This window comes from Halichoerus grypus, chromosome 6 (genome assembly GCF_964656455.1).
Source record: "Halichoerus grypus chromosome 6, mHalGry1.hap1.1, whole genome shotgun sequence".
NCBI lineage: Eukaryota > Metazoa > Chordata > Mammalia > Carnivora > Phocidae > Halichoerus > Halichoerus grypus.
Genome location: NC_135717.1, coordinates 114,197,154 through 114,218,065, shown reverse-complemented (window position 1 = coordinate 114,218,065; position 20,912 = coordinate 114,197,154). Strand labels below are relative to the sequence as shown.

At 42.1% G+C, this 20,912-nt stretch overlaps 2 long non-coding RNA genes and 1 pseudogene across 3 annotated transcripts in view; 1 reads left to right on the top strand and 2 right to left on the bottom strand.

The window, feature by feature from the left end:
* Positions 1-20,912, bottom strand: part of LOC144382367 (uncharacterized) — a 422,766-nt gene that overhangs the window by 301,417 nt on the left and 100,437 nt on the right. The gene's annotated exons all lie outside the window — the stretch shown is intronic.
* LOC118540250 (uncharacterized) lies at positions 1,951-9,582 on the top strand. Of its 2 annotated transcripts, XR_004919539.2 has the most exons (3): positions 1,951-4,992; positions 7,674-7,929; positions 9,181-9,582. It is a non-coding gene; the product is annotated as an uncharacterized LOC118540250 (long non-coding RNA). The 2 variants fall into 2 exon arrangements; XR_004919538.2 differs by lacking the exon at positions 9,181-9,582 and having other exon boundaries at positions 7,674-9,124.
* On the bottom strand, positions 14,241-17,935 carry LOC144382034 (bifunctional methylenetetrahydrofolate dehydrogenase/cyclohydrolase, mitochondrial-like; annotated as a pseudogene).

The window sequence follows — 20,912 nt, the reverse complement described above, 5'->3', positions numbered from 1 at the left end:
GCTATTCCAATAGACGTGTACAGATATATTTGGGGGACTAGGAAAGAAAAAGAATATTGTAGTAACAAATGCAATTATTATTACACAGAACAACTTTCTTGAAGACCAGAGTGTCAATCTTTCTATGTTTTAAAATTAACTTACAAATGATGTGACTAAACGTGCCTATTCTCTGATTACAGCTCTGTGTACAGCTGTGGCTCCTGGCGTTTTTAGCATGCAATTTTATAGTAATGTTTTGTAATAGGAACATGGCTGTCTTCTAAAAGAGATTTGAAATATTTCTCAGAATAAATATGACCATCAGCTGGGCAGGAGACTGTTAGAAAGAGAATTTGGTTTCCTAAGGTATATCATTAGTAGAAGTGGCTTTATGTTTAAGACTTTCCCTCCTTAGGTAGAAAAATGGAACCACAGTAGTCAAGGCAGAACATTATGCTTGTCATCTTCCGGATTCAAATGATTGGGCTTTAACCTGAGTGTAATGAAATTTCAAAGATGAAGTGAGAAGGACAACTCCGTAGAGCATGGAGGGAGGAAGGAAAAGCACCAGAGAGGCATCCCATGATAACTCTATTCACTCCAAATGTTCTGGAAATGTGACAGATGCTGCTGCTAAGGCAGGGCTTCAGGTTGTGGAGCATTCGCTCTGGGCAGCACCAGAAGATGTCACTGTGGAAGGAGCTGGGCTCCTACACCTATCCACTGCAAAGGAAAGGAAGCAGGAAGTTTGGAGACTGACTTGTTTCCTTAGTGAAGCCGGCCAAATCTAGGCAGAGATCAGAAGCCTGAAATGAACAGTCCTTCAAAGTTCAAGGTGTCCAAGAAAGAAAACTGATTCCTTTCTGTTGTGTGTTTTTTAATGAGAAACGATGTGCTAGGTATGAGTATGAATTGAAAACCAGTGTGATCAATTGCTACATGTAGACGCTACATTTAGTGTCAGGTTCTTTAGTTTCCTAAAGTCTAGAACAGTTCCTCAGTTGTTGTTTTTTTTAAGGATTTTATTTCTTTATTTGTCAGAGAGAGACACAGCGGGAGAGGGAACACAAGCAGGGGGAGTGAAAGAGGGAGAAGCAGACTCCCCGCAGAGCAGGGAGCCCCATGTGGGACTCGATCCCAGGACCCTGGGATCATGACCTGAGCCAAAGGCAGACGCTTAACCAACTGAGCCACCCAGGTGCCCCAGTTCCTCAGTCTTTACTCCATGACCTTCTGAAGATTTTGAATATTGTTGACCCATTATGTTGAAGAATATCTCTTGATTTGGGTTGTCTGATATTTCCTCATGATCAGATTCCAGGCTGTGCATTTTGGGAGAAATATCACAAAAATTTTGTGTGTTCTCATTTCATAATTTCAAGTTGTTCCATTACTGATGATGTTGACTCTGATAACTTGATCAAGGTAGTCCCCTATAGTTACTGTTTTTCCCTGTGTGACTAATAAATAGGTGGCGGGAAGAGACTTTGGAAGTCCTGTTCCTCAACAAACTTTGGATTAATTAATTCATATCATGGTTTCCTATTCTATTCATGGATTATGGTTTGTTACTATCATTACTTTGAGGCCCCAACGGTGCCAGATTTGACTAGTAGGAGCCTCTTCAAGATTGCTTCGGTGTCCTTTTGAGATGGTTCCATTATTCTGGGAGTATTTCCTAGCTTTCTGGCACAAGGTGTTCCAAAGTTGGACTTTCCCTGCCCCAGCCCTGGAATCAGCCACTTCTCCAAGGATACCTGGTTCCTTTTACTGGAGAATGATGTTTAGAAACTAAGATTTATGTGCTAGCTGTGCTTGGTATTATTGTGGTGTCTGCTCTCAGGCCATATCAGTGGACAGATGAATATATATATATATATATATATATATATATATATATATATATGTGTGTGTGTGTGTGTGTGTGTGCGTGTGTGTATAAATTTACATCTATATTTCTATGTCTATGAATATATTGTGAAAACTGAGGTCACCTTAATAGCTCCAGTTCCTATTTAATATCACAGGATTCATTCCAGTTTTCTCTCTTTCTCTTATTTGTTACTTCTTTCTCTGACGTGGAGTAATCTGGCTCCCATTTTTCTTAATAGAGTCACTTATTTGCCCAGTCCACCTTTTTGCAATCAATCTCCAATCTCCCATCTGCTTCAAGTCGAAGCTCTGTATTGTTAAATTTGAATTGGAAATTTCCATATGAACATATGATTTAAAAATATACACATGTATATTTCCTCCTACCTTTAAGCATTGAAGGGCCTAGAAGCATTGACAATCCAGGGGCAGTGAGTACCCCTAGCAAGCAGATTTTGATTTCTAACTCTCATTCTCACTGAAAAGAACCAGGACTTTTTAGGAAAATGGCTGATTCTGGGTCTGGGTGAAGGAATGAGCCTGGGATACCTTGCTGGGCTAGAAAAAGAGCCAATTTAAAGAGGAGTCTTATAGGACAAAAGTGGAAAAATTTGAACTTCAAAAAGAGTGACTGCAATGGGATGAAACATGCTAACTATACAAATCTGTAAGTCTATAAAATGATACTCAGAAAAGAGAAAACCAAAGACAAAACAAAACAAACAAAACACCATTTGTCACCTATTCCTTACTCTGAAAAGTGATAATTCAAGATAAATAATTATTTACTTTGCCTTTCCAAAAGGAGCAGTTGATGAGATAAATCTCTCTCTTGCTCTTCCTCTCTCTCTCTCTCTCTCATAAAGGTCATCAGCTAATAAATATAGAATGAATGATAGAAATAGAAAAAATAATCACCATTTTTCAACCCCTAATGAAGGAATTGATTAAGGTAAGAATCATCTGTGGTTGATAAAGCCATTAGGTGCTATATTGATGGAGAATTAGATGCTGTAGTGCAGCTGAAGTATTGCTCCACAGATGATCTGATGGTTTAAAAAGAAAATGGAAATTTACAGTGGAGGGAGGAAGCTAGCTAGCTCTGGTTTACCGATAATGGTTCAATTAGATATGATACACCTCACAATGTGTTGCAATGTCGTGCAGCATAAATAATATCTTGCTTAAAATGTTTAACCTGGATGTAATCCAGAGCTCCAAACAGGGAGCTATACAGGGAATGCATGCATGAGCGGAATAAATTACATGACACTACAAATACAGAAAGTGGGCCATTCTGAGGGACGCCTGGCCTCATCTCTCCAAGTTACTATCATGCCAAAGAGTGGGGCAGGGGGAGCATTGTTTTAGGTCATAAATGATGAAAGAGATATAACAACCAAACATAATGTGGATTGGATCTTGGTAGGACTAAACTGGGAGAAACATACATTTTTGTAGCAATTGGCAAAATTTGAATATGGATTAAGTATTAGAAAATAATAATAAAGAATTATCATGATTTTTCAAAGCAGTATAATGATATTGATTTTAACAAGGAAAATATTCTTTTTTTTTTTTAAAAGATTTTATTTATTTGAGAGAGAGAATGAGAGAGAGAGAGAGCATGAGAAGGGGGAGGGTCAGAGGGAGAAGCAGACTCCCTGCCGAGCAGGGAGTCCGATGCGGGACTCGATCCCGGGACTCCAGGATCATGACCTGAGCCGAAGGCAGTGGCTTAACCAACTGAGCCACCCAGGCGCCCACAAGGAAAATATTCTTATTTTTGTGATGTCCATATAATTTATTTAAAATACTTCAGTAAAAAAATTGGTGAGGCAAATATGATAAAAATGTCAACAATTTAATCTAGATGATAGCTATATGGGTGTCATTATACTCTATTTTTCTCTCTTTGAAAATATCATAATAAAAAGTTAAAAATAATTCTGATTCCCAGTCCCCAACCCAGACCTACTGAATGAGCCTAACCCTCAGTTGGCATCTTATTTTATCAAGTGTGCTATCTCAGTGAGGGACCGGATGAATAAATGTACTTTTCATCTGTGTCATCTTCTTCAACAAATATTGATCAGGTCCCTACTGAGAGCCATGGACTTTTCTAGGTCCTAAAAATTCAGCAGTGAACAAACAGATACAAGGGATCTTAAACCCATGGACTTAGCATCTTGCCTTCTCCATAGTAGAATTCTTTAAAACAAACAAACAAGCAAACTTTTAAGAATTGTTAAATGTAACAAAAAACACAGAAAATGGATAGCGTAATGACTTGTTGGACAGTAACAGCCCTTGCCCCATACAGGACCCAGAACCCTCTCAGTCAGCCAGGACTCTTCCATGTCCCCCAGCCCCCAAGTCACAACCCTCTTCCTCCCCAGAAGAGTAGGTTTTAGAAGGCTGTCGTAAGTTCAGAACCCTGCCCTTAATATTCTTCTGAGTAGGACTCGACCCCTCAAAAGTGAGGTTTTACATTGTTCCTTTGGTTCAACAGATTTTCATCTCAAAGTTTTACAAAACAGTACAATTCAGACATGCATTATTAGACATGCGATTTTCACTTCATCATTTCAGGTAAATGGAGCAGCTCTGGGGCAGACTCATTCCTGACTCACAGCTAATTCTGAGAACATAGTATCATAAAGGATCTTCAGATGCAAACGCATAATTCTAGTGGGTTGGGATGAAGAAATTAAGATGTTATTTAAAATAACCTCAGTGCCAGCTTCAGATGAATAAACTCAGGGTCTCGAGAGACTGTCTGCAGAGTGATTATGTTGTAGTGCTGGTAAAAGGTGACCGGAGGCATTGCTCGTTACCTGGGCTGCCCGAATCAAGTGAAAAATACGCTTCTCTCCTTAGGAAAAAAACAAAAAAAAAGCCCCAAAAAACAAAACCTAACAAAAAACTTTCAGAGAACTTTAATATTCTCTCTGTTTTATTTGATTTTTTTCTCTTCTCATTTAAGTCTTTCAGTTCCAGACCTGAAATATTGTAAAAATGGGCGACGTGTTCCCTGCCCGACTGTTCTCAGAATGCCCAAATCTTGGTGAACAACCACAAGGATGGAAAAGTAGAGATGAGTGCATTCGTCTGGAAGTTTCAAAGCTCTCATCCTAGGTAATGCTAAATGCACAATGACACACCACCTTCCCCAGGCTGTTGCGTGCCCTGAATAAAATACTAAGCACATAGTGCAGCGTGGGGGGGGGTACCCCCAGGAGTGCAGGAAGAGTTTGTGGGGCTGCTGAGGTGGCGGGAAGGGTTCCAGACTGGGTGGGACCTGGTCTCCCCTTCCAGCAACTCCATCTCCCACCTGGATGGCCATGGGCCCATCTCTATGAGGTGAAGCCTCAGTCCCCTCCTGGGTAAGTGGAGGCAGATTCCTCACAGGGATGCTGTGAGGATGCACGTGACACCTGCCATTGACTTCGTGCTTCCTGGGGGCCACCGTGTCCGTCACACCTGCTGTCTCCCATATTCTCAGCGTTCCCACCTGCGCCCCTGTGACTCATGAGCAGCTAGAAAACGGATGAAGCCTAAGCATTTTGAAAAGGGCGCGCTTTACCCTTTCCACTCCCAGCCCCTCAGAGAGTAGGCTGCTCGATTGCATCCTGAGTCCTCAGTTAATAGTTTTAATCTCTCTCCAATTACTTAATCTCTCGAAACCTGAATTTCCTCACATGAAAAATGAGGATGAAAGGAGGACCTCCCCACTGGGTTGCCGTGAGGATTAAATGAGGTGACGAGTTTTTGCTTTGTGAGTCAGGTGAGGGGTGAGTCAGGAATATTCCGCCAAGTCTGGAGCCTGAGGCCCCGTTGCCTGTGTGGCAGGCTTCGCTGTGCTGCGAGGACCCCCATCTCACCCCTCCTGGTCTGAAGGAGGGGGAGACGATTTGGGAGGAGCAGTCGGCGCTCCAGGATGACAAATGTCGTTTTCAGTATGTGACGGGAACTCCTGCTACGGTCTAGGCTTCCCACAGCAAGCCCTGGAAAACATCGGTGAGAGATGGGGAAAACACAACTGTATTTCCCTTCTCTTTCTATCTGTCACTGCCTTTCTCTGATCAATAAACGTCTCCCAGCTCTTGCCTCTGGCAGCTTCCTTGGGGTGTAGAGCCTGGCGCTTCAAGTTTTAATGAGGAATAATAGCCACATTAAGTACCCCCTCCCACCCCCCTTGTGCAAAGCCTTATATTTGCTTTCTGGAAGAAAAATAGAAGTGTATCATGTTGTCAGTCTTGGGCTGGACATTAGATAAAAACAGTCAAATTGCAACAACATTTCAGCAATAGGCTCTGGGGTTTCGGAGAGTGAGGGGTTGGGAAGGGTGGCTCCTCACAGAAGGAGCATGGGCTGTTTCCTCTCTGAAAGTCTTAAAGGGCCTTTTGTATCCGAAAGCCATTGGGCCCTCAAGTTGTGTACTGTCTACATTTTATTTCTCTTCATGGTGCTCATTTGAATGCAGGATGTGTGCCCAGGGACTAGGGGGATCAGGCCACCCTGAGGACCCTCACCTCCCCTGACTCTCTCCTCTGGCCATTGGCCTAAAGTTTGTCATTTGCCGTCATCCCCAGAAGGCCACTGGTGAGGGGTTACGTGGGAGGTATTCCTTCCCAATGGCGAAATCCAGAAGAGAGCTTACGTGTCCTACAAGGTTCTTTCTCACCTTAGAATTTTAAGCAGTACCTACAATTTCATCTGAAGGGATGGTCATAGTGATGTGACTGCTTACACTTGTAGGAACACCTCATTACTTAGAGAAATAGAAAATCTCAGTCTTCATGACATCCCTATGCAGTAGGCTGGCAAAGAGACGTTATTCCAATCTTATAAATGAGAAGATCGACTGGGGGCTTGAGCTACTTACTTAGGAATACACGGTAGTCCACTTTGCCTCAGCAAAATCATCAGACCAAGGGTGTAAAATAGTTCCTAAATGCACCCTGGTATCCAGTGGCTTTGGAAACAGAATCTTTGCTTGGATGGAAGGAAACTGATATTTATTGAGTGCTTACTCTGTCCAGGGCACCAATGATAAGTCGATTTACCTGTATTCTTTCATGATGGGCAACCACCTTCTTGTGTTTTTATGTATGAATTATCCCCACTTTACAGAGAGAACTGAGGTTCAGGGAGTGTATATGGCTTGCCCTAGAGGGAGGTGGAGACGGATTTGAACCCGTCTTCTCTTATTCCAAAGCCCAGAACGGCCAGGGATCATGGAACACAACTTCTGACTAGACTTTCCTAGCAGGGTCATCATAACAGAGCTTCCCTCAAGCAAGGGAGGTCTTGGCTGGGTGTGGTTGTGCAACCCGGGCCTGATTGTCCCAAGAGCCACAAACCTTCTGTGATGAACCGGGCACATCATCTTTGTGGAGATTCGTGGAAATCCTGCGTTAATGTCACTGTTGACAATTTAACGTATTTATGCTTTAGGCCATATTTCTTCATGCAGTAGTCAAATCATTTAAAAAGGCATTTAAGTAGGCCTATTTATTAGTTATGCTTCATCTGACTGATAAACACAATCTGTTGGACTGGCTTGAACTAAAAATGTATTTATTATTAAAACATTACTGAAATATAACCAATTTCCTGGTTTCTTGGGTTTACATGAAATCTCATGGTGTTGATACATTATCCACTCTGATATTTAAATATTTAATTAGGCTCAAAATAAATCATTTTTTCTCTCTTCGTAACTCTTGCTTTGTCATGAAGTTTGTTTGGCTTAATGGCTGGTTAGATATCCCCATAGCAAACTCTTTTATAACTCCATATTTTTTTTTTTCCAGAAGAAGACAGAAGTTATAAATATGCATGGAGCAGGAGGCTGTGGGGAAAAAGCAATTTGCAGCTCTTGGTAAATTTGGACGAACCATGCACAGCATCAGAGAACGGAGAAGTGTTGCTGTGTGCACAAATGAGTATGGTTGTTTATTGGAAAATCAGCACTGGGGGTAAAAGTCCAATGGATTGAAAAAAAATTTACATGGAATCCTTTTTCTTCAAAGTTTTGAACTGTTTGATTCCTGAAGGAAATATATTTAGGTAGGTGCTGCTGAATTGGGTTTTTAAATGGACCCTTATGTAAAGTTTCTTCCCTGTTCAGGAATTCTGAGCTTAGGAAGAAGTGTAGAAGAAATTTGTTTCCATCCTCTTGATAGAGGTCCAAAAGGTGAAGTGACTTGTCTCAGGACACAGCTGGTTGGGGCAGAGGCAGAATGTTGTTCCTGCCTCAAATGAGGTGAGCTTGCCTGTGTAAGAAACAGGAAATTCACATGTTGGTGAATGGAAAGTTGCCCCACCTGAATGGTAACCCACAAGCGGGTGACTGGTGATGTATATATTTATAATGTTACATACCTGTAAAAATTTCAAACAATATAAATATGTATAAGGTATGTAAAAGTGAAAGCCTACCTCTTCCTGGCCCCTTCTCATCTCACTTCCCAGAGCTCACCACCAATGTCCTGGTTTATAGCCATCTGGATTTTTCTAGGCACATTTAAAACTCTCCCCTCTTGCCCAAAACACACAAAATTTACTTTTAAAAATTAAAATTAAACTGTTTATATACACATAATCTTCTGTTATCTGCTTTTTCATAGCAAATTTTTAAAAAAAGTTATTATGATCTATTTTATAATCTATTTCAAGAAAATAGATCATGGGCTTCTTTCCATGTCAATATATATAAGCCTATCTCCCTTCCTTGTGTGGTATTCCAGTAGGTAGAACAGAATTTATTTAACCAGTTTCCTATTGGTATAAACCTTGCTGTATTCTATTTGCAAATCATGACCGTGGCATATTCTATTAGCAGAGTCCAACACCATCCGGCCTGCCTCTTCCCTCCCCTTGTGGTTGTAAGAGTTCCTTCTACCCACCTCTGACCGTCATTCAGTCTTTGGTTCGATATTTCCAGTGAGGTATTAAAGTCACCACCAGTATACGTTGGGCACAACGCAACACGCTGCTCTAAAATGCAGCATAATTTGTGCTCCTGTAGTGATTCAGAGTTTTGCAGAACTGTAGGCTCATTATTAAGAATATGAACAGCCATTATTCCGTAGAAGCCAGGCAGTGCTGGTTACCAGAAGCTTGGACTGAGAAATGTCAAAATCAGTTATCAGCAACTCTCCAACTGAAAAATACTGCTAATTCTTTCTTCTCTTTTCTTTTAATATGACAATAGAGGAAGTGAGTGTCTGAAATTAATAAACTTAAAAAATTCTACATATGATCCCTTATGTCATTCATAATTCAACGGACATTTATTGAGTGCATGCTCTATGGCAGGTTCTGTATTAGCCCTGAGGCTTCAATGCACATCACACATGGCTTCCACCCCGAGGTGCCCCAGATGCTGATGTCTGAGAAGACTGTGTTCTTTGGTAGGTATTGGATGCTTTGCTAATATTAAGAAAAGGAAAGAAAGACAGACAAGATGAACATGGAGAAAGAGGAAGAGAAGAGGAAGAGGAGGAGGAAGGGGGGAGAAGAGAACTTCCTTCTGAACCCTGTATACCTGGAGCAGTGGTTTTCATATTTCAGTGGGTATCAGAAAGGCTAGCGTGCTTGTAGTCAAGCCTCTTGCCTAAGTTATTAAGAAGGAAGGAAAGAAAAAGAAGGAAGGAAGAAGACAAAAACTCAGCTCACAGCAATCTCTCCTTTGTCTCCCCAGTGCTTCCCTCCCCTCAACCTTCCGTTCCTGCCCCCCCACCAAGGGCTTTACCGTCCCCCAGCCGCTCTCCAGGGGGAGTGAGGGGCCACATCTGCAAGAATTCAGGCTCCCTGCTTCTCCTTGCCTGCTTGGTTTATTGGACTTCCCATGTAATATTTTATTTTATCTAGTCCCACTGCTAAAAAGCAGAACAAACCAACCAAATTTGAAAGACATTGGCCTGGAGGATGAAGCCCAGGCCCCAGCCTGGCACTTAAGACCACCCCCTGTCATCTGGCTCAGCCTCTCCTTCCCAGTTCACCTCCAGCTGCTCTGCAGTGGGACCCTCCTCTCTTTGGATCTTCTTTGGAAGAGAAGAACCAAACACCCTGCCATCTTGCTGCTTTTCCTTGTGACAAGTGCATCCAGTGCCTGAGCCCTCAGCTCCAGGCCCCCCCAGATCCTACCTCCACCCACCCTGGGGAGCCAGCCAGGGCAGCCTGCTAGGTTCCTGCTGGAGCCTGCTTCTTGTGATGTCCTTTGTGTGGGTGTTAAAACCAAAATGAGGCCCTGTGGCCTGAGGACTAGGGGTTTGGACTCTGAAATCAGAGCACCTGGGTCCTTTCTCACAATCTGTGACCCTGATGAGCAAGCTCATGAGCTTTGCAAGCCTTCGATTCCTCACCTGTTAATCATTCCCATTTTATAGGATTACTGTGGGGATTAACTCTCTCCAGTGGCTTCCCATCTCACCCTGAGTAAAAAAAAAAAGCTAAAGTGGTAACAAAGCCTCTTGTCCCCCAAGGTCCAACACAGTCTGCCTCCCTCGCACCCCACTCCCTTATAGCCTCATTACCTTTCCTGCCTCATCTATACTCTTCGTTGCTCATTCCTCTTGAGTTCTTCCTTAAACATGTCAAGCACACTCCTACCCCAGGGCCTTTGCACTGGCTGTTGCCTTTTCCTGGAATGTTCTTTCCCTCAATATCACATTGCTCCTTCTCATCTCCTTCCAGAATTTGCTCAAATGTGGCCTTCTCATTAAAGTCTTCCCTCCCAGGCCACTTTATCTAAAATGACCACCTCCCCCAACACATCAATGGCACTCTCTTTCCCTCTTTCAGATTTTCCTCCTCCACCGTACTATAGTACTTATCACTATCTAACTATAATTCATCTATTTATTGTATTTTTTGTCTGCCTGGATTTTTATCTCTTATTCACTCCAGCACCCAGAACACTGCCTGGCACACAGTGGGTACTCAATAAATATTTGAACACATTAATGAATGATGAAAGAGATAATGCAGGCAGATAATTTTGAGGGACATGAGCTTTTGATGATTTGGAGCCTCTGTTTGCTGGTTATGTAGCCTAGTTGTTTTTGTACACATGTGGAAAATCATATTTGGAGGGAGTCACAAGGACTAAACTCACAGGTGTTGTTCTGTCCTACTTTTTTTTTTTCTTTAAGATTTTATTTATTTATTTGAGGGAGGGAGAAAGAGAGGCAGGGACAGAGGGAGAGGGAGAAGCAGACTCCCCGCTGAGCATGGAGCCCATCACGGGACTTGATCCCAGGACCCCGAGGTCATGACCTGAGCTGAAGGCAGACGCTTAACCGACTGAGCCACCCAGGCGCCGCTGTCCTACTTATTTGTTTGCAGTGAGCCACACTTGGCCCAGGTCCAGCTCCTGCCACTGGGGAAAGGAATCCTCTTCTTGGTGTACACATCTGTGCAGGAGCCCAAAGGCTCCTCAGGAGACTGCCTGATGCATGAGGAACCAGAGCAGAGAGAGCTGGGTATTCTCCAAAGACCCTTCTCATTTATGATTCATCTGTGTTTATGGTTACTTTGGTTTAAAGAATAAGGAAATGTCAGAATCTCCTTTCTTTGGAAGATCCTGAAAAACTGCTATAACTTTTTACTCTCTGACTCTGCTTTTTCTGTTCTTTGGGGGCCATGGCCTATGCTTACGAGCCAAGAGTGCTTCCTTCCTTTCATTATTTCCTCCTTTTGAGTTACATGTCTTCAAGATTACAGACCATCTTTCACTGATTTTATTGTAGGTTGCTCTTCCCTAAGGGACCTATTCCCCACCCCTACTTTTTTTAAGTAGGCTCCACGCCCAGGATGAAGCCCAACGTGGGGCTTGAACTCATGACCCTGAGATCAAGACCTGAGCTGAGATCAAGAGTCTGATGTTTAAATGACTGAGCCACCGAGGCACCCCAAAGGATCTATTTCTTAAGACCCTTGGGAAAGTGATTCAAATGTGATAGACCCCCATGCACTTTTCAGCTGACATCAGATAACATTCCTCATAGCTTAAATAAGATGGCAGATGAATACCTTTTGCCACTGGAACTATTCTGCAATTTTTCATACTGATAAGCACTAATCCTTATCAACCTCATAACTTAAATGAACTTCATAGATGCCTCAGTTCATTCTGGCTGCTATAACAAAATATCACTGCCTGGATGGCTTATACACAATGGAAATTTATTTCTCACAATTCTGGATGCTGGAATGTCCAAGATCAAGGTGCCAACATGGTTGTGTTCTGGAGAGGGCCCTCTTCCTGGTCCATAGCTGGTGCTTCTCCCTGTGTCCTCACATGGTGGAAAGGGCTAGGGGCTTCTGTGCAGTCTTTTCTAGAAGGCTCTGATTCTATAATGCAGATACCTCATGACCTAATCACCTTCCAAAGGCCCCATCTCCTAACAGCATCACCTTTCGGGGTTAGGATTCAACATATGAGTTTGGGGAGCACAAACATTCATAGCAATAGACACAGTTCCATCTGATTAGACTCAAAAAACATGAGACCCCATTTTAAAAATGACAACCATTTCATGCACTGTAGGCATTTAACCTCATTGTCATAGCTCTCTTCTCTCTATCCTGCAGTTCTGGGTTTCCAGGCCGACATTTCATATGAGGAGCAAAGGAACTTAGCCTTCCATTCATTGTGAATCCTCCAACTTGCTCTTGAAACTTTTACTGATCTCTCCTTAATACGTGGCTCTATGATAGTAGCCTGCTTTGGCTCAGGCTGAATGAGTTCTGTATGGATTCATAGTTGTCGATATTAATTTAAGTCATGATAACTATTGTAGTGACCCTTAACACCTCTATCACATCACATAATTACCATTTCTTTTTTTGTGGTGGGAAAAACTAAGATCTAGTGTCTTATCAAGTCTGATGTTCATAATACAGGACTGTTGTCTATAATTACTATTATGTGCATGACATCTCCAGGACTTACTTATCCACTAGTTGCAAGCTTGTACCATTAAACAATATCTCTCCTTTTCTCCTACCTCCAGTTCCTGGTACCACCATTCTACGCACTGTTTTTAAGAGTTCTTCTTTTTTAGGCTGCATATATAAGTGAGATAATATAGTATTTGTCTTCCTTTATCTGACTTATCTCACTGAGCATAATGTCCTCAAGGTCCATCAATGTTGTTGCAAATAGCAGGATCTCCTTTCTCATGGGTGAATAATATTATATATACATATAAGTCACATCTTCTTTACCACTCATCTATCGACAGACACTTAGGTTGTTTCTGGCTTATCTTTTGATGATTCAACTAACAGTGTCCAGGAGCATAAAGCAGGGTTGTATTCTGCAACCCCTTTTGTATTAGTTCAATATTAATGATTTGAAACTGACTTTAGTAAATGTGGATGCTTGTTCGTTGTCCATAAAAATAGTTGAGTGAGTTTCTTCCTGTACGCTAATATTATTGTCACAAACTGGAAGTGGCCTGGGGGGTGATGCATCCTGTGATCACACCACTAACAGTAAGACTAGTCTTTTTTTTTCCCACACCACTCAGAAGTGTTTTATTAAAAAAAAAGTAATGAAACAAACAGAAAAACCCTTTAAATCAGTAAGTCTGATTAAATTCAATATTAACTCAAGTTCTCAAAAACCCATCAGGGAAAGCCAACAGGTACATCAGAGAAAGCAGGCAGCTGATGACAAGTCTTCAGTGGAAAAGTCAGTTGCACACTTACTTAAGCTGCCCTAATGATTATCAAGCCCACGTTTTGTTTTTCAAAAACAGGTTTCAAGATATACCAAAGAAAGCACACGGACACCCCCAGTAGTACAAAGATGTAACAATGAAGTTCAAGGACACAGGAAAAGCCAAATATGACAATACACACCAATAATCTATAAAATAAAATAAGTCTTTCCATCCTGGAAGAAAATGGGAAACCTCATGAATGTAACACATAAAAAGAGAACCAACCCCTCTTGGAGCAACCCTAAACATTTTCCCAATGACTAAGCCACAAATGACAGCTTAGGACACCATTAACATAGAGTTTTTACATACAATATGTATGTAAATTAGACTATTTTTTTTTACTCAATTAGCATTTTTTTCTTTTGATCGTTTCCCTAATTTTCTCTAGCAACATTTTTCCTTTGGTTTGACCAGTTGAACTCAAAAGTTTTGGAACCTAAAGTGAGTATCAACTCCTACTGGAATACAACTTGGGAAATGCAATCTTAGAAAACGCAAATTTTAACTGAAGTGGCTTGACAAAGTTAAGCATCCATTCTCAATGTGACAATGTCCGCCATATTAATCACTAGGTGAATGGCTTCTCTTGGCTGGATCACATGACCCAGAATGATAATGGCATACTCTGTGGTGAGGTACTGCAGAACTACATGTACAAACACCCACCTATTTAAGCTTTCAATAAATACAACCATTTTAAAACATCTAAAACTCCATCTAAAACAAATAAATAAATAAAATAAATAAATAAATAAAATAAATAAAATAAATAAAAAATAAATAAAATAAATATTTTATTTAATAAATAGTAAAATAAATAAAATAAATAAAAAAATATTGCATTTCTATTGGTCTGTTTTGCCTCTTGAACTAGCTTGGAGTGTTGTTCATGACAGAAGACACAACAGTTAATTAGTTGCTACTCCAAGCTCCTTAGGCTTCAATATTCCCTGCTCTTCAAGCCTCAGCACCTTTTTTGCAATGATAATGGTATTCTTCATCAGCATTGCCACTGTCATGGGACCAACACCCCTGGGACTGGAGTGATGTCACTGGCTTTCTTTCTGACTCCTTCAAAATCCACATCTCCAACCAACTTGGGGTTAACAGTTATGGGATCCTGAAGTCTATTTATTCCCATATTGGTGACTACTGCTCCCTCCTTTAAAAAATTTATTTTATTTTATTTAAATTCAATTAATTAACAGATAATGTATTATTAGTTTCAGAGATAGAGTTCAGTGACTCATCAGTCTTATATAACACCCAGTGCTCATTATATCATGTACCCTCCTTAATGTCCATCACCCAGTTACCCCATTCCCTCGCCCCCATCCCCTCCAGCAACCCTGTTTGTTTCCTATAGTTAAGAGTCTCTTATGGTTTGTCTCCCTCTCCGATTTCATCTTGTTTTATTTTTCCCTCCCTTCCCCTATGTTCCTCTGTTTCGTTTCTTAAATTCCACATATGAGGGGCGCCTGGGTGGCTCAGTTGGTTAAGCGACTGCCTTCAGCTCAGGTCATGATCCTGGAGTCCCAGGATCGAGTCCTGCATTGGGCATCCTGCTCAGCAGGGAGTCTGCTTCTCCCTCTGACCCTCCTCCCTCTCATGTGCTCTCTCTCTCTCTCATTCTCTCTCTCTCAAATAAATAAACTCTTTTTTTAAAAAATTCCACATATGAGTGAAATCATATGATAATTGTCTTTCTCTGATTGACTTATTTTGCTTAGCATAATACTCTCTAGTTCCATCCACATCTTTGCAAATGGCAAGATTGCATTTTTTTGATGTCTGAGTAATATTCCATTGGAGGTATATACCACATCTTCTTTATCCATTCATCTGTCAATAGACATCTAGGTTCTTTCCATAGTTTGGCTATTGTGGACATTGTTGCTATAAACATTGGGGTGAAGGTGCCCCTTTGCATCACTACATTCGTATCTTTGGGGTAAATACCCAGTAGTGCAATTGCTGAGTTGTAGGGTAGCTCTATTTTCAACTTTTTGAGGAACCTCCATAGTGTTTTCTGGAGTAGCTACACCAGCTTGCATTCCCACCAACAGTGTAAGAGGGTTCCCCTTTCTCCACCTCCTTGCCAACATTTGTTGTTTCCTGACTTGTTAATTTTAGCCATTCTGACTGGTGTGAGGTGGTATCTCATTGTGGTTCCTATTTGTATTTCCCTGATGCCAAGTGATGTTGTGCTGCTCCCTCCTTGATCATAGCTGCTGTGATCAGATTTGGACTGCCCGTAGCAGAGACCACTATATCTGCAAGAACCGTATGTTTCTTCGGTCGCTCTTTGGGAGTGTTCGGATGAGACACAGTAACAGTGGCATCGCCTCCAGGGCATTCACACGCCCCATCTTTGTGTAGTAGCTGTGCAATGGGCATGCCAACATTTTTGACCTTCCAGCCACAACCACATTCTTCCCTGGGATTGGAATGCCAATTTGCTTAATTATTTCCTAAACACTCCATGAGGTCATCAGTAACATGGACTACTGTCCAAACACATTTGCCCTACACAAATGACATGAAAGCCATCAACATCCTTGTCTGGAGAAACAGCATTATAGATCTCTTCCTCGTCAGTGTGCTCTGGAAGAGGCAGCTGAACAAGGAGGCCACCTGTGTTATCATTATTTAAAGATTTTATTTATTTATTTATTTGAGAGAGAGAGAGAGAGAAACAGCATGAGAGGGGAGAGGGTCAGAGGGAGAAGCAGGCTCCCCGCTGAGCCGGGAGCCCGATGTGGGACTCGATCCCAGGACTCCGGGACCATGACCTGAGCCGAAGGCAGTCGCTTAACCAACTGAGCCACCCAGGCGCCCATGTGTTATCATTATTTAATTTATTGATTCAATTCAACAGTTCTTCCTCTGAAACTGAAGCCGGTTTCACAATGGTGAGGTGATTTCCACATCTGCAGCTGCCCTGGTTTTGTTGAGGTTGGAGGGGTGACTTGCAGGATTCTCACCAACCAGAACCACACTCCCAACTACCTTGCAGCTTGTGGCCCAATGTCACCCATTCTTCCACCTCCTGCCACACTTCCTGCTTGATCTGTGGGCAAGTTTCCTTCCAGAAATGACAACAGCTTCATTTCGAATTACCGAGAGGTGGAAAGGGCAATGGCAGAGGCGGCAGCTCTTTGGGGGCCAGGGGGGCAGCCGGGGGACAGCCAGTGGCCAATGTGGACATGGGGGGGATGCAGCTGCCCTCACCCGTGCCGGTGTCTGCCTGGTGAGTCTAGTCTTCAGTCAACTATTTTAATTTTAAAATAATTATTATGTGGCTGTTCTCCAAATGTAGTGATTCTAAGCTTAATAATTCCATTCAACCAGCTAATTTTTAAATTAAAGCAGCAATATCCCAACTGTTTTAATTACATCCTCATGGATGAAAAAATGTATCCGCATGCTCTCCCAATCCGTATGGATTTATTTATAAATTATATACCCATGCCAGGATATCAATGTTATCTACATTAGAAAGCATGCATAAAACGGCAATTTAAAAAGATGACATACAGATAAAAATGAGTGTTTTTTTTCTTACTTTACTCATTACTAGAACAATATCACTCAATTATGATGATGACTGTTTAAGCTGCTTCCTTTTAAAAATGCCTTGCTAATCCCGATGGCTTCATGCTCCCCCCGGTAGCTAATAGAACAGGCACAACACAAAGTCAAGGCACAGCTAATAATCAACAAGAGGGGAGGTAAATCCATATTTTAGGTAGTCTTTCTATTAAGCTTAAGTTTGGAGGTTGATGTTTGGTCGGATAGATCGGAACCTTGCTTTACCTCATAACGTGGCTGATAAAAAGCTCGCCCCTCTGAAGGATCAGAGACGTGTAGGTTGTGCCATTTCCTTTTTGTTTACTTATGCTTGTTATTTGGGGGGATTTGTCTTTAATCCTGTCCATTTTGTGAAAGGTAGTTTAGTTGAAACCAGATGCTCCATGCCATACACCCACCGAGACACATCTGAACTCCAACATGTGGCCATTGGGTGAAAGTGAACAGCAACAACAAAAAATGTGTCAACTCCTTGCTTAGGGAACTTTCCCCATCCCCATACCTAGAGAACCACGGAGGGGGGTGGGGTTGGGTCCCAGGCAGGTCACACCTGGCAAGCTGACCAAGCAGGTGAGGGGCCCGTATCAACGAAAATATTTAAATAGTAGTACAACTCGACTCATTTCATGGTTACGTATAGATGTAGATCTAAGTGCATCCCGTCTTACAGGGCCCCTACCGTGCACAGACTCCAGGCAGAAAGATATTTGCTACTAACTCACCCTGGAAAGTTCACTGGGAACCATTGCTGCTTATCAATGGACGTCCCAGAAAGCTGCTTCTCAGGCGTCAGGTGCTTCCATCGTAACTTCACAAGTGTGCCTTACCTATACATCCTCTGTACTCTTCATATTGATATCGATGTTGACGTATTTTTTTAAGTTAAATTTATTTAAAAAAATTTTTAAAAGAAACATTGTGCTGCCGGCATGAATGGAAAAATTCGTCTCACTTCCCTCTCTCTTGTTTCACAAACCCCCGTTCTTCTGACCGCAGTGTGCACCTCGCAGCTGCGAGCGCAGAGGCTCCTTGCCCGCCTCCCTGCAATACCCAGCATTCCGTGCGGCCCGGCGACACCCCGGACGGGAAAGTGCCTCGCACTGCACCTGCTGACGGGCTTCTCCGCAATCACTGCCCAGAGGGTGGGGAGGGGGAATGCGCTGGCCGGCTTGTGCCTTCACAGATCAACTTGTAGACCATATTTGAGGAAGCACCTCTTTTTTTTGTTTACTTCTAGGAAATACAGAACCAAATATAAGACTCAAATATAGTCGTGGTATTGTCCTTATGGCTTGGGTATTTGGGCTAGTGTCCCTTATCACTCCTAACCCTGGGTCTTCATTTCCAACCATCAATTATGTTTTTCTCAGTTCTTATTCATTGTTTGTATTTATGGTTTGCTGGCATTTTTGTGGCTGCATTCTTGTACCAAGCCACCGCAAAGCTTTGTGGAATGGGGCAGAAGTACGTAAGATATCTCACATGACATTCCCTGCCCCCAGAGGTCATTACTGACTTCATCTCTCACGAGGACAGAAGTCTGTGTATCTTATGGAGGACAGCAGTAAGGACGTGTTGGATGTCTTATTATATCTACTTCATGACATTTCACAATCTACTGTATAAATTCTACACAGAGACCGACCCGCTTGTTACTCAAAACAAGCCTGTGTAAAGGGCACACCAAAAGAATGTGGTAGAAGTGTTAGATGGCCAGTTCTCCCAAGAGACCATTTTCTCTCTGTCTCTAGCTTGCTTTCTTTCCCTCCTCTCCCCTTCTTCCCTCCTCTCTTCCCCTGTTTCTCCTTCATCCCCCACCCCCACCATAAGAACAATCCTGGACTAGCCTGCTGGAGGTTGAGATAAACCTGAAACAGAACCAGTTTGTCACGGCTGAAAGCCATCTTAAAATTGCCAGTGGACCCCAGCTGAGCTCAGCTGAGCCTCTCCCAGAACCACCTAGCCATAGATTTGTGAGAAATCATAAGTGGTGGTTGTTTTTAGCCACTAAGTTCTGGGGTGGTTTGCTGCGTGGCAATAGCTAACTGATCTAGAGATTCAGAGGTTGAGGTTACGTGACAGTCTGTTGGTGGCAGAGCTAGGAGAAGAATCCGGCTGCTTCTTATTCCTGGTCTAGGAGTTTGTCTATCATAGCATACTTCTGAATCGATCCACCCGCCTGCTCCTCGAGGAGCTGAGCTTTTGTCCTTGGAAGAGTGACCGATGGTGTATTCTGTCCCCTCATGGAGTCAATGGCGGCCACATGGATGCCCGCATGACATCCTTAGGCAACGAAGGTCTGTTTAGATTTTGTAGAACGAAAAAAAATGTGTGTTTTGGGAGACATATCAAATGTCTCCACAAATCAATCTCTGTTTTGGAAGACATATCAAAAAATCTTTGGTGGTTCTGTAACTATCTGGCATCTCCATCTGCCCGTTTTTTTACATAAAAATCTCATAAACCAAATCAAATTAGCTCTACTTGATTTTCCATCTTAACATGTAGTGGTAAAATAAAACACGCGCATTGTCATCTGGAGGTCACGGAATACATCAATTCCCCATGTTGTTGTGACTCTGAGATGCCTTCAGGGAACGTTGGGAGGTGGCTCTCCCTCCCACTGCACCTTGGCTGGCTGCTTCACTTCTGGCTGTGGTACAAAATGTCAGCCTACGGCTGATACTCGGCTTGATTTCTAAGACCAGGCTCATTGGCATGCTTTGTAAAATCTCCTATCAGCATAGTAAGAAAGGTCACTTAACAATGAGACAGTCAATACGTTTCCACCCCAAGAATGAAGTTTGGTGTAAAAAGAAGTAAAAATAGTGCCAGGAATAAATTATCAGCTTATCAACATGTTTATTAAATGCATCATACTTGGAGCACCAGATGTGAGAAAGGCAAAGGCTAAATGCCCGCAGCAGGGTTGCTAAGTAAATTATTTGGCTTGTTGCTGGTAATGAGAGGTTCTACTTGGTGGGAGTTGCCATGAAGTTATATGTTTCTGCTGTTTTGTTCCTCAATGAACCGTGATCAACTCTAGGAACTGTTTGGATTAAGTTTTCCCTTTGGTGTTGATAGAAAAGAAAATTCCCTCTAAAAGAAAACCTTTATAAGCTCCAATTTTTTTTTTTTCTGAATTCACAATTTCCTTATGTCTTCATTTTGGGGTGTTGGTGACAGAGCAATACATGAATTCAACTGATTAATAAATGTATCAAATGTAATTTTATGATTACCTCCAAGTCTCCCTTTTCCTTATACCTTGCAAAAAAACTACTGTTGACTTGAGTTATGCTCAAGACTTAGAATGGGCAGAAAGAAAGAAGATCCTGGAAAGATGAGACTTTTGTTAGCGTTTTCAAGTCATATTTCTGCTGGAGAAATGGGAAAATCTTACAATAAAGCTGCTGATTTGATTAGGAAGACTACTAATTACACATTGTAGCAACACCCTCATGCACAATCTCCTATTCATAGATCTGGCAGTTTCCCCGTTTCTTGTTTAGAAAAACATTTTCTGGCTTAGTTGAGAAGAACAAGTCATTAGAAGCTCCAGTAAACAATTCTGTGTGGGGTGTCCATTTGAGCAAGCAGCTGTCCTTTGAAAATTGCCCTTTATTGTTTGAAGCTCCCAATTTTGCAGTCAGGAGGTCGTATAAAATCAATTAAGTCAGAGGATCTCTGGGTAATCAGTTCCAAGAACTGTTGCCCCAGCTG